Here is a 15,244-nt window from a genome sequence, read left to right on the forward strand (position 1 = left end):
GGTCCAGCGGTCGACTTGGTACAGATAGTAGTCCTTAGGGGGGTTGTATTCCATCGGCTAACCTTCTTTTGTCGCAACAGTTCACAAATCTTGCTGCCGTGTTTGCACATTATTGTTGTATTTCTCATAATAGATACATGGGAGTTTTTTTTCCTCATTGGTCATATAGTTTCAATAAGCTTGTTATCGGCTTTTCTTGGGTATCGGTTATCGAGCTCCATCCCTAGTTATGAATCATAACTCTACAATACTGCTTACAGTAAAATCCTACAGTAGAAACAGCTGAAGGTTTGGAGCGGATCGACCCGCTGAGTTCATGCTGGGAGGAAACCACCCTGTCATGAAGAGAGCAGAGCGGAGGAGGCCTCCCCCTCAGGCTCAGATGCTTTTACAACCTTGTTAAAGCTCTGAACAGCCTGTGTGTGTGTGTGTGTGTGTGTGTGTGTGTGTGCGTGTGCGTGTGCCTGTGCGTATGTGCAATGTGCACAGTACTTGTGGGGGCCAAATGTCCCCACATGTATAGTAGAATTTGATAAATAGACATTGTTAGAACAGTTTTGGAATCTGTAGGAATGGTAGCAAAAAGTGTGTTTTGAAGAAGAATGGTAGGCGGGAATGGGTGTATGTGGTGTATGTGTATGTGGGTGTATGTGTATTATAATTGTTTTGGGTGTGACCTATATGGGGAGTGAAGTAATTATTATAATTGTTTTAATCGGTAGAGTGTCCTCCTTGGCCTGCTGAGAATGTGAAATACAAGTTTGATGCTGTGAAATTAGCTGCGCATTCTGTAGAATATGGACTGTGTGAACTTAATCTCCACCTCCCGGCCTGTCAACATGTACCCATGTGAAGTGAGCATTCACATGGGTTCTTATCATCATACATTGATTGATTGAAGTATTTATTAACAGTTTGGAGAATTACAGTACATTTCAAGCACAACTCAATACAAACTGTTAACTGTGGACAACACCATAAAGCATTACAATTATTTACCGTCCATCCTTTTCAATTCATCAGAACAAGTAGAGACGTACAAATATACACTTCTATATAACCAAAAACAGGAAATCATCATAATAATAATTAGGGATAAGGATTAAGGGGTGGCGCAAGATATAGCCCATACAAGCGAGGGGAAAAGGGGTGGTGGGTGCGTCCTCACCTTCGTCTTCAATGTTTGTGTTTTACACAATGTCTGTGTTTACACAAACACTCAAAGCTGTCCATTCATTGTCAACCGTCGACTCGAACACTACCTGATAACTGTGTGTGTTGTCTCACCATGGCTGGAAGCGTTATTGATCCATTCATCGTAATAGATCTAGATACTCAAAATGACACTATTCTTTCTACGAATAAACAATGCGTGCGCTTGTAGTAGGCCTATATTTATTACTGGGAGTGTGTCCTGCCTTCATCGTGTTTCCACTTTAAAACTAATATAAGTCTTATGAGCCGCCCACACCAAGCATGATTAACTATAACTATAACATTAAAATCAAATTGTTCTAACTCAACAGAGTCCACAACACAAAATAAGATTTGTAATGCACATCCTAGCTCCTTACTTGGTGCTGAGCCAAACTGTTAAAACAGACAACGTAGGAAAAAGCAGGGGCTCGCAACTCACTTTGTAATGCTCCAAAAAAAAACGTTTATTTAGCGACACAGCAGGCAGGAGAGTCCTGGCCTGCTGTGTCACTAAATGAAGGTTTTTTTTGGAGCATTACAAAGTGAGTTGCTTTTCCCAAGAGTCCACATTTCAATCACAACCTCAATGTGGATGCTCAAAAAATATAATAGTCCTCATAGATATACACACATATATCTGTAAGACAATTGAGAGTAAAACATACATCTACCGTGTATATATATATATATATATATATATATATATATATATATATATATATATATATATATATATATATATATATATATATATATATATATATATATACGGTAGATGTATGTTTTACTCTCAATTGTCTCAAGCTATTGCTGATACGTAAACACCAATGTGAATCAGGAATCCATTCATAGCTGCCAGTAGTTTGTATCTGTGGGTTCAGAAACTGGCAACAGTAGCCTACCATCAGTGGTGTCAAGTAACTAAGTGCATTTACTTAAGTACAATTTTGAGGTATTTGTACTTTACTTGTGTATTTCCAGTTTCCAATACTTTTACCTCTACTACTTTTACCACTACATCTCTGGTACAAATACTATTACTTTTAACAGAGTATTTCTATATTGCAGTATTTATACTTTTATTTAAGTGAAACATTTTGAGTACTTTTTACACCACTGGTCCTCTGCTCAGGGCAGAATTAACATTGCTGTCTTCCCCGTCATGACCTTTGACCTTAGGCTCTCAATCATTGGTTAGATTGCCCTGCAGTTTCTTCAAGGAAAGACTAATGACAGCCCGTAAGGCACTGCTTTTCAGGTGTTACTGCTGGGGAATGACGGGGATCGTCTAATGAGACAGACAAGTGTGGACAGAGAGGGCTGTTGATCCAAAGCTGAAGGTTATGGTGGACCACCGTTAGGGGGAAAATAAACGAATGAAAAAGACACGAGGATGAATAACAGTTAAGGGAGAAGACAAATTAAGGCTTATTAGTTCCACTTTGTCGCATGACCTATAAGGGTTTCCGGAATGCTCGCCTTAAATCACGCGCACTCTCGTTTCCTTCTCACCAACCTCACGCCGACCTCTTGGTTTTAGAGTTAGGCATAGTTTTACTGGGGTTAAGTTTAGGAATTGGGTTAGGTTTAACCGTTTAAGCATATAGTTTACTGAGCTTACATTTAGGAATACCAGGTTGTACGCCCGGGGCGACTGTTTTGAGGCGAGTGTTGCAGTATACGACCTAAGAGCCTGATTTATGCATTGCGTTGTAAGAGGGTGTCCCGGCTCTGAATTGCAGTTCTACAAGCTTTCACTGCACCATGTAGATCTGCCTAGGAGAGAGGGAGAGAGAGAGAGGGGGGGGGGTGTTGGAGGGAGAGAAAGAGAGAGAGAGAGACAGAGGAGACGTGGAGGGAGAAGGGAACAGTGGTGGAAAAAAGTACTCACATAATTTACTTAAGTAAAAGTATCAATACTGCAAAGTAAAAGTCCGGAATTAAAAATGTAACAGTACAAAGTATTGGCTTCAAAATGTACTTAAAGTACCAAAAGTAAAAATAGGCTACTCATTGTGCAGAATGTCCCATGTCAAGTTTTCAAATGTATTGAAATCATTTGAAAATAGCAGATCTACAAGCACACAATGCGCCGTTGGTTTCATTTTACGCTGATGGTAGGCTACTGATGGTAGGATGGTAGGCTACTGATGGTAGGATGGTAGGATACTGATGGTAGGATGGTAGGCTATTGATGGTAGGATGGTAGGCTACTGATGGTAGGATGGTAGGCTACTGATGGTAGGATGGTAGGCTACTGATGGTAGGATGGTAGGCTACTGATGGTAGGATGGTAGGCTACTGATGGTAGGATGGTAGGCTACTGAAGGTAGGATGGTAGGCTACTGATGGTAGGATGGTAGGCTACTGATGGTAGGATGGTAGGCTACTGATGGTAGGATGGTAGGCTACTGATGGTAGGATGGTAGGCTACTGAAGGTAGGATGGTAGGCTACTGATGGTAGGATGGTAGGCTACTGAAGGTAGGATGGTAGGCTACTGAAGGTAGGATGGTAGGCTACTGATGGTAGGATGGTAGGCTACTGATGGTAGGATGGTAGGCTACTGATGGTAGGATGGTAGGCTACTGATGGTAGGATGGTAGGCTACTGAAGGTAGGATGGTAGGCTACTGATGGTAGGATGGTAGGCTACTGATGGTAGGATGGTAGGCTACTGAAGGTAGGATGGTAGGCTACTGATGGTAGGATGGTAGGCTACTGATGGTAGGATGGTAGGCTACTGATGGTAGGATGGTAGGCTACTGAAGGTAGGATGGTAGGCTACTGAAGGTAGGATGGTAGGCTACTGAAGGTAGGATGGTAGGCTACTGAAGGTAGGATGGTAGGCTACTGATGGTAGGATGGTAGGCTACTGATGGTAGGATGGTAGGCTACTGAAGGTAGGATGGTAGGCTACTGATGGTAGGATGGTAGGCTACTGAAGGTAGGATGGTAGGCTACTGAAGGTAGGATGGTAGGCTACTGATGGTAGGATGGTAGGCTACTGATGGTAGGATGGTAGGCTACTGATGGTAGGATGGTAGGCTACTGATGGTAGGATGGTAGGCTACTGATGGTAGGATGGTAGGCTACTGAAGGTAGGATGGTAGGCTACTGATGGTAGGATGGTAGGCTACTGATGGTAGGATGGTAGGCTACTGATGGTAGGATGGTAGGCTACTGATGGTAGGATGGTAGGCTACTGAAGGTAGGATGGTAGGCTACTGATGGTAGGATGGTAGGCTACTGAAGGTAGGATGGTAGGCTACTGATGGTAGGATGGTAGGCTACTGAAGGTAGGATGGTAGGCTACTGATGGTAGGATGGTAGGCTACTGAAGGTAGGATGGTAGGCTACTGAAGGTAGGATGGTAGGCTACTGATGGTAGGATGGTAGGCTACTGATGGTAGGATGGTAGGCTACTGAAGGTAGGATGGTAGGCTACTGAAGGTAGGATGGTAGGCTACTGAAGGTAGGATGGTAGGCTACTGATGGTAGGATGGTAGGCTACTGATGGTAGGATGGTAGGCTACTGAAGGTAGGATGGTAGGCTACTGATGGTAGGATGGTAGGCTACTGATGGTAGGATGGTAGGCTACTGAAGGTAGGATGGTAGGCTACTGAAGGTAGGATGGTAGGCTACTGAAGGTAGGATGGTAGGCTACTGATGGTAGGATGGTAGGCTACTGAAGGTAGGATGGTAGGCTACTGAAGGTAGGATGGTAGGCTACTGATGGTAGGATGGTAGGCTACTGATGGTAGGATGGTAGGCTACTGATGGTAGGATGGTAGGCTACTGATGGTAGGATGGTAGGCTACTGATGGTAGGATGGTAGGCTACTGAAGGTAGGATGGTAGGCTACTGAAGGTAGGATGGTATAGGCTACTGATGGTAGGATGGTAGGCTACTGATGGTAGGATGGTAGGCTACTGAAGGTAGGATGGTAGGCTACTGATGGTAGGATGGTAGGCTACTGATGGTAGGATGGTAGGCTACTGATGGTAGGATGGTAGGCTACTGAAGGTAGGATGGTAGGCTACTGATGGTAGGATGGTAGGCTACTGAAGGTAGGATGGTAGGCTACTGATGGTAGGATGGTAGGCTACTGAAGGTAGGATGGTAGGCTACTGATGGTAGGATGGTAGGCTACTGAAGGTAGGATGGTAGGCTACTGAAGGTAGGATGGTAGGCTACTGATGGTAGGATGGTAGGCTACTGAAGGTAGGATGGTAGGCTACTGATGGTAGGATGGTAGGCTACTGAAGGTAGGATGGTAGGCTACTGAAGGTAGGATGGTAGGCTACTGATGGTAGGATGGTAGGCTACTGATGGTAGGATGGTAGGCTACTGAAGGTAGGATGGTAGGCTACTGAAGGTAGGATGGTAGGCTACTGAAGGTAGGATGGTAGGCTACTGAAGGTAGGATGGTAGGCTACTGAAGGTAGGATGGTAGGCTACTGATGGTAGGATGGTAGGCTACTGATGGTAGGATGGTAGGCTACTGATGGTAGGATGGTAGGCTACTGAAGGTAGGATGGTAGGCTACTGAAGGTAGGATGGTAGGCTACTGAAGGTAGGATGGTAGGCTACTGAAGGTAGGATGGTAGGCTACTGAAGGTAGGATGGTAGGCTACTGATGGTAGGATGGTAGGCTACTGAAGGTAGGATGGTAGGCTACTGAAGGTAGGATGGTAGGCTACTGAGAACGTTCAAGAGTTAAAAGTTACTTTCCACCACTGAAAGGGCGTCATCCGTCATGACATAATACAGTCCCCCCCCCCTCCGTCCCGTCCCGTCCCTCTCTCTCTCTCTCTCTCTCTCTCTCTCTCTCTGCATGACGTATAGTGCTGCACCAAAGCAACCACACCCACCCGTTCCGTCCCGACCCCCACCCGCCCATGAGACTGTGTTTAACTCACTCTGGCCTCCTCACACCACCAGAGTCCACTCATCATCCAAATAAAAAGGCCCTGTTCCCCACCCTCCCTCCCTTCGTCTGGTCTGGAACACTATGGTCGTCACCAGCAGTTTCACTGACTCTTCTGTGGTCCACAATATGTTTCCTTCTTCTTCCTTAACAACCACAACACACATGCAGCCAGTCTCCAGTTCTCAAACCAGACTTTTACTCCTCCTGACTGGACTATGTCACAATCTGGTATCTAGGCCTACAGACAGACACACTAATGTTTTTCAGACTTTATTCTATGTTTTTTTTTTTTCTTCTTCTGACTCGTCGTGTGTGTGTGTGTGTGTGCGTGTGCGTGTGCGCGTGCGTGCGTGCGTGCGTGCGTGCGTGCATGCGTGTGTGTGTGTGTAATTGTTTGAGAGAGGATCTGTTACATCTGAACAGAAGCAACTGCATTCTGGATTCTGGAATGAGTTGTTATTGTGATAAACAAGGCTGATAACTGGCCCTACATATACATGCTAGCCTAGCCAGGGGTTACCAAACCTTTCTATGCACTTTTCCCCCCACTATTGAGAAATACTAAATCAAAGAAATGCTCACATAACAAAAACAAAAAAAGAAATCTAGAAGCTTGGAAAGAAAGTTGTCCAACAGGATGCCGTGTAGTGTACTGTATTTATTCCCCCACACTCCCTCCTGGTGCCAATCGGTCCAGCCTATCAAAGGTTTCTAAACTACAGGAGCTAATAAACGGAGCCAATCGGTCCAGCCTATCAAAGGTTTCTAAACTACAGGAGCTAATAAACGGAGCCAATCGGTCCGGCCTATCAAAGGTTTCTAAACTACAGGAGCTAATAAACGGAGCCAATCGGTCCGGCCTATCAAAGGTTTCTAAACTACAGGAGCTAATAAACGGAGCCAATCGGTCCGGCCTATCAAAGGTTTCTAAACTACAGGAGCTAATAAACGGAGCCAATCGGTCCGGCCTATCAAAGGTTTCTAAACTACAGGAGCTAATAAACGGAGCCAATCGGTCCAGCCTATCAAAGGTTTCTAAACTACAGGAGCTAATAAACGGAGCCAATCGGTCCGGCCTATCAAAGGTTTCTAAACTACAGGAGCTAATAAACGGAGCCAATCAGTCCGGCCTATCAAAGGTTTCTAAACTACAGGAGCTAATAAACGGAGCCAATCAGTCCGGCCTATCAAAGGTTTCTAAACTACAGGAGCTAATAAACGGAGCCAATCGGTCCAGCCTATCAAAGGTTTCTAAACTACAGGAGCTAATAAACACATGATGCAGGAAGTACACCTGCATGTTGTTATTCTCGAAATCTAGGCCGAATATTGTGTATACAAAATACAGTACAGAAAACTCACGAAATGCTGCACGTAAATTAATCCTCCAGATCTTGAGATAATCAGAACATCTCCTTCAAAACAGACTAACACCCCCCCCCCCCCCCTTCCCAGAGTGGTCACGACCCCCAGGTGGTGAACACCTTGATCTAGGCAATATGAAATGTAACATTTTCGAGGTGGAAACCGTGTTTGCACAATCGGGCATAACCATGGAGACGACGTAAGGCAATGTGTTGTTTTCATCAGAGGAGATGAAGCTGCTCATTCGCAGTGGGTGACACGGTGACATAGGCAGCCGGTGACTCTGAGGGGGCCCTCTGTGACGTCTGGTGCTCGACGGACCATACATGTACGCCATCATCTGACTTCAGAACAACATCTGGTGCTGATAACTCGCAGTGGGCTGGCCTGGTGGTGACCCCAGCCACGCCAAGGCCCAGAACACAGCTAGCAGATCGTAGAACTCTGGTGCAAGATTGACTGTTTTAATTTATTTTTAATAATTATTTTTGGAAAACGAACCTCCTCCTCCAGCTCCAGCCGGAGGAGCAAATTCTAAAAGAATTATTAAAAATAAATTAAAACAGTAAATGACAAAACCACGGTCTAATGCGAAAATGTGAGCACTGTATCATTTTAATATAATAACAAAAAGCAAAGGCAAAAATATTAGAAAGGCGCAATAATGTTCCCAGTCGTAAAATAGATTTCTGCCTCAATGTGTTTTTACTGGTTAAATAAAGGTTAAAACATTTTTTTTTAAAGAAAATACTGCAAAAATTGCAAGACAATTTCAAGCTTTGCCCCCAGCCAATCAAATCATCGCTATGGGTACACACAGATACACAAAGCTTGGCATAGGAGGGGCTCATCATCATCCATTATCTCACTCCGGCCAATCACAATTTGCGTCCTCACCTTCATCTTCAATGTTTGTGTTTACTATGTTTGTGTTTTCACAAACACTCAAAGCTGGCCATTCATTGTCAATGGCATTCAATGTTTGTGTTAACACAATGTCTGTTCACACAAACCCTCAAAGCTTCACATAGGAGGCCCTCGAAAAAGTGAAAGTATGTTGCATATTATGTTGAGTAAAAAGTGAAAGGTGTGTTGCATTAACACTATACTCTTCCTAACTTTACTTTAACTTTACTTTACTCCCCATTCCTTCGAAATGGGGAGTAAAGTTAAACGCGTTATACTCCCCACCCACGTCTGCTGCGCTAGGGTACGTATGAAGCTTACACAACAATCTCATCAGGTACAGCAGTCTGTCAAAGTCACAATGAAAATGAAGCCCTTTGCTCCAGGGTAGGACTAGGGCCACGACACCATGGTGATATAGGTCACACACACTAATCAACTTTGGTGTTATGTAATAATGGTCTGTCTGTTTTGTAGCTGATTAATTGGGTGGGGGTTGAATGGTCACTATATTAGCCTGTGTATGCGTGTGTGCGTCAAGTGCGTGCATGCGTATGTATAGGCGCACCTATACCACTATAGTGCATATATAATTTTTGACATGAGTGTCAACTAAAGGCATGAAATGTAAGACGAGCCTATATAACAGCAACGGGTAAATCAGCAGCACCGTCAGCAACAGATGACTGAGCACGTTGGCACTAACATAAAATGCAACATCCAATAACTGGTGTTTATCAGTGGTGGAAGGTAACTAAAGTGCATTTAGTTAGGTACTGTACTTAAGTACAATTTTGAGATATTTGTACTTTACTTGAGTATTTCCAATTTCCAGTACTTTTACTTCTACCCTGCTACATCTTGTAGGCAAATATTGTACTTTACAATTTAGGCATTTAGCAGACGCTCTTAATCCAGAGCGACTAAAAAACATGGTAATACATCAAATACATAAAAAATAGTCAGAACCTAACAGTGGGATATCTATATAATGAAACTATATACTATAGAGTGCTATGTCAGACATACATAAAATTCTATCTGAGTTACATAAAATAAGCCTTTGCATACGCCTCTTCAAGGCTAGGGTAAGTGCTGTATACGGGCTAAGATGGAGTCTGAAGAGGTGGGTTTTCAGACTACAGCGGAAGATTGGGAGTGAGTCTGCAGTTCTGGTTGCAATGGGAAGTTCATTCCATAGTTTTGGAGCCAGAATGGAGAAGAGTTTGGGACGTGTGGAGCGCTGTCCCGGGGTGTTTAGCGAAGGTACTTCCAGCTTCCCTGAGTCGGCTGATCTGAGCGGCACGACGCGACGCATTGTGAGCTTGTAGATCTGCTATTTTCAAAAGATTTTTATACATTCGAAAACATTTGAAATGGGACATTCTGCATAAAGAGTACATTTTGTACTTTTATTCAAGTACATTTTGAAGCAGTATTGATACTTTCATTTATTAGTAGAACATGTGAGTACTTTTTCCAACACTGATGATACAACAACGGGTAAATCAGCAGCAATACACGTTGGCACTAAAACTAAATGCAACTTCCAATAACTGGTGTTGTTTATACAAATATCCCTGCATCACGAATGACGTATCATTTCATCAGTGCATGGCATGAATAAGTAATGGGCATGTTTCGAGAGAGAGAGAAGCTTCACGGCATGAAGGAAGCGGTGAGTGTCTGGTGTTCATCCCCCTCGCCCCCCCACTGAGCAGGAGCAGAGAAAAAAAACATTCTGTCAGGCTCTTCTTTATGCACCCCCAGCCCTGCAGACCCTAATGTGAAGCAGATGTTGGAGGGGAGATCCCCTAGCTCCTACGGTATGGTGTGAATAGAGCAGCTCGGAGTCTGCTGGGGGGGTGCTTAACTCTGCACTCCAGTCCAGAGCCAGATTCTGGACCTGCATGTGAGGACACGCACACACGCAGCTGTGCAGGCGCACATGCACGCACGCACGCACGCACGCACGCACGCACGCACGCACGCACGCACACACGCACGCACGCACGTACACACAGACACACGCACGTACACACGCATGTACGCACGCACGCACGCACGCACGCACGCACGCACGCACGCACGCACGCACGCACGCACGCACGCACGCACGCACGCACGCACACAGTACATATAATAGAGATACTCACCAAAGTAGGCTACCTACCTATACGTACCTAGTAAAACCGATCACTTTCAAATGGGTGTCCCCTTTTTGTCTCCACCAGGCCGAAGGCATGGGGAGAGAGTATGTTTTGCACTCCGTCCGTCCGTCCGTGTGTCCGTCCGTCCGTCCGTGTGTCCGTCCGTCCGTCCGTGTGTCCGTCCGTCTGTGAACAGCTAATCTCTGGTACCGTTGGCTTGATCGCAGCCATACTCTGCACACACACTCCCTGAATGCCAGAGCTGAACCTCTGCCCCAAAGTTTTCACATTGGCCTGTTATAGCGCCACCAGGAGGCCACTTTGTGCAAAACAAATGTTTTGACAGTACACCTACAGATTTTGTCCAAACATTACACAAATTGGTACACAGTCTCTCTAGAGCCATTCAACGAAACGGGTCTTTCAGATTTTCAGAGACTCCATCCTGATTGGCTAAGATTGGCTTCCAAAGTTCGCAGGAGTGCTCCGTTTCAAACAAAATGCTGCAAATAATGAACACGTGGTGTGATTTCCGTGAAATTTTGCACGCACATTCCCACTAGGTCGAGGAAGAAATTCCACTTGAATATTTTCAACTCAGCCTCATGGTGGCGCTATAACTGGCCGATTTGTGTTTTTACCTATAACTGCACCGATCTGTGTAAAACCATGTATGCACACTCCCTAGAGGCCAAGGAAAAACCTTTGCCTGGAATTTTTCACATCTGCTCTTTATAGCGCCACCAGGAGGCCGACATATGTAAAACACATTTTCTAATATTACTCCTTCAGATTTTATCCAAATTTCACGCAAATCGGTACACATGCTCTCCATAGTCATGTGATCATGTGATTTGTTTGATTTCTCATAATTATCCATCCTGATTGGCTACGATTGGCTTCTAAAGTTTTCAGGAGTAGCCCGTTTTGTACCCGTTTTGTACAAATCGCCACAACTCCGCAACGCAGCGTCCGATTGCGGTGAAACTGTGCATGCCTATTCCCACTACTAGGCTGAGGAAGAAATGCCACTTGACAGTTTTCAAATCAGCCTCATGGTGGCGCTACAACAGTCCAAGTCGCGTCACACACACACACACACACACACACACACACACACACACACACAAACAAATAAACATGTTTATATTACTCCTAAACATTTTGCCAAACATCACACACAATCCTATCCTCCTGGTGGAGACCTGTGCCCAGAAGGGCACTTTTTCTAGTTTGGGTATGTATTTATTTTTTTATAGCTAATATAGAGGATTTACAAACTCCTGTGGATCAGTATTTTAGTACTGTTATTATTACTATTATTATTAACATTATTATTAATATAAAATAGGGCTGATAACACAGAGAGGGTGCACCAGAAACAGAGCTCTTTAATTTCCACCATAACATATTGTCAACATGGGATATTATTGCATCAGGGTGTGTGTGTGTGTGTGTGTGTGTGTGTGTGTGTGTGTGTGTGTGTGTGTGTGTGTGTGTGTGTGTGTGTGTGTGTGTGTGTGTGTGTGTGTGTGTGTGTGTGCGCGCGCGTGCGCGTGCGCGTGCACATGTTTGGAGATGACTCATAATTATCGTGCATCCTGGAGATATTGCTAGGGGACAAATGGACAAAGCACATGAACTGTCCAAAGTGCATAACGCCTTATAAGACATAGTGTTGATGATGCAAGAATATGATTCAAGATTCGAGGCACAACGTTTTTTGTTTGTGGCTTTCGCCTTTATTTTATATGTTTTATGGAGGGACATACAGTAGGCTGACAGGAAATGGGGAGAGAGATGGGGGGGAAGACATGCAGTAAAGGCTGTTGGACTGGATTACCAGCCAAGGTGCCTGGACTGCTGAGTCATGGCCCAGGCCTCGAGGCACAACTTTTAATCATTTCCATCCATATCATATCCATATCATGATATTAGACGTGGAAATTGTCTGTGATTTGGGATATTGTACTATTGTGATATGGCATAAACGTGTTCTATAAAATATAAATATCGGATCTGGAAAAATCTGTATCTTCAGATATACTCGGAATCAGATCGGGAGCAGAATAACGTGATCGGGACATCCCTAATTAATTATTATTATTGTTGTTATTGTTAGGCCTAATAATATATTTATTTTATACATAAAGTATATATATCAATGTTATGTATGTATATATACTTAGTGCTGGTACAGCATAGTGGTTCCCAAACGTTTTCATGTCAAGGACCCCCAAATTGACACTCATTAGCCTGCGGACCCTCCATTAGAAAATATATGCCAAGGACCCCCATGAGAGACGATTTTTATGGTTCTAGCAGTGATTCTCAACTAGTGTAATTTCAAGGGTCCCGGTTTGACCTGAATTAGGCTACGGTCCCCCATGTAATGGCATTTCTATCTCTGGGACCCCAATGTACATTGTAAAATCAAAGTTAATTTAACTCTGGGAGCATACACATGGAACCAAATGGACCCATTAGGGTCCATCTAGTTCCATTTGTACACTCTCAGAGTTACAGACACATAAGGGTCCATTTGTTTCCTAATTATCATTTAGCTGGGGACCCCCTGAAACTCTCTCAAGGACCCCTAGGGGTCCCCAGACCCCACTTTGGGAACCCACTGCCCTAGGGTAGGTACCCTCACAAAAACATGCAGTAATCCTGGTCTCTATACTGGATCCCACAGGTCAGCCGGGTCACCTGATGGAGGGGAAAGGAACTGGTTGGAATAACGTGTTCCTTCCACGCACTACGTTCTACCGGGGAACCCCCCCCCCCCCCCCCCCCCCCACCCTGTCAGGTGATAAAAAGCAGCCTGCTCACTCCCCATGCGTTGAAGGAGGCATGAGCTCAGTTCGGGGCTCTCCCCAGGTTGACAGAGTAGCACCTGCAGGATTACAGTTGCAGCAATTGGCACTGGGTGAAAATAGGGGTTACAAAATTGTGGGATAAAAATGTAGAGTGAGTGAGTAAATAAGTAAATCAATAAATGTGTTGTGTGAAGTGTGTACAATGCGCTCCATGCATGCGTATGGGCGTGCATACGTGCCTGAGTGCGTGTTCGAGCGTCAAGCATGCGTGTGTGTGTGTGTGTGTGTTGGTCCTGCCTTAATAAATGTGGAAGTGTGCACGAATATTGTGTTTGCACAGCTGTGTGCGTGCGTGCGTGCGTGTGTGCGTGCGTGCGTGTTCATGTACGTGTGAGTACAACAGGTAGACAGGCAACAGGCTGTGATTAAGATTAAGATTGTGCTATGTTTTATTACAGGAGGGTAGGTATGTGTTATTACAGGGCGAAGGACAGTAAATGACCACAGACTAACATGCACAGACTAGCAGTACATTGCATGCACCGTTGTTTATCTGTGTTGAGGGCATTGTTTCTATACTGTAGGCTGTGTTAGACGCTATAGCATTACATTGTTTATCTGTGTTGAGGGCATTGTTTCTATACTGTAGGCTGTGTTAGACGCTATAGCATTACATTGTTTATCTGTGTTGAGGGCATTGTTTCTATACTGTAGGCTGTGTTAGACGCTATAGCATTACGTTGTTTATCTGTGTTGAGGGCATTGTTTCTATACTGTAGGCTGTGTTAGACCCTATAGCATTACATTGTTTATCTGTGTTGAGGGCATTGTTTCTATACTGTAGGCTGTGTTAGACGCTATAGCATTACGTTGTTTATCTGTGTTGAGGGCATTGTTTCTATACTGTAGGCTGTGTTAGACCCTATAGCATTACATTGTTTATCTGTGTTGAGGGCGTTGTTTCTATACTGTAGGCTGTGTTAGACCCTATAGCATTACATTGTTTATCTGTGTTGAGGGCATTGTTTCTATACTGTAGGCTGTGTTAGACCCTATAGCATTACATTGTTTATCTGTGTTGAGGGCGTTGTTTCTATACTGTAGGCTGTGTTAGACCCTATAGCATTACATTGTTTATCTGTGTTGAGGGCATTGTTTCTATACTGTAGGCTGTGTTAGACCCTATAGCATTACATTGTTTATCTGTGTTGAGGGCATTGTTTCTATACTGTAGGCTGTGTTAGACGCTATAGCATTACTTTGCACAATGCTTCAGTGGTTTCCAAACCTTTCAGGTCGAGACCCAAGAGAGAGATTCGACGTTTGCCCGGGACCCAAACTAGTGAAAATAGCAGATGCGAAGTAGCTTGTAGATTGACAATTTTCACTACTATTTCATTTAATTATATATATTTTATTGATTTATTTATTTAAAGAAGTTCTTCGATTTTTCTATTTACAAAAAACATTTTGAAATATACATATTTGTGTGCATGTGTGTGCGCGTGTGTGTGTGTGTGTGTGTGTGTGTGTGTGTGTGTGTGTGTGTGTGTGTGTGTGTGTGTGTGCGCGTGCGCGCATGTCGTGTGTGTGTGTGTGTGTGTGTGTGTGTGTGTGTGTGTGTGTGTGTGTGTGTGTGTGTGTGTGTGTGTGTGTGTGTGTGTGTGTGCGTGCGTGCGTGCGTGCGTGCGTGCGTGCGTGCGTGCGTGCGTGCGTGCGTGCGTGCGTGCGTGCGTGCGCGCGCGCGTGCGTGCGTGTGTGTGTGATAGAGCGACAGAGAGAGACACCCATTGTAAAAGACAGTAATTACAGACAATTGGCTGATGTCCTGATATGATGAGCCTGTTCTTACTGCTAAATGGTGTTTCAGTGGGA

This window comes from Electrona antarctica (genome assembly GCF_951216825.1).
Source record: "Electrona antarctica genome assembly, chromosome: 1".
Classification (NCBI taxonomy): Eukaryota; Metazoa; Chordata; class Actinopteri; order Myctophiformes; family Myctophidae; genus Electrona; species Electrona antarctica.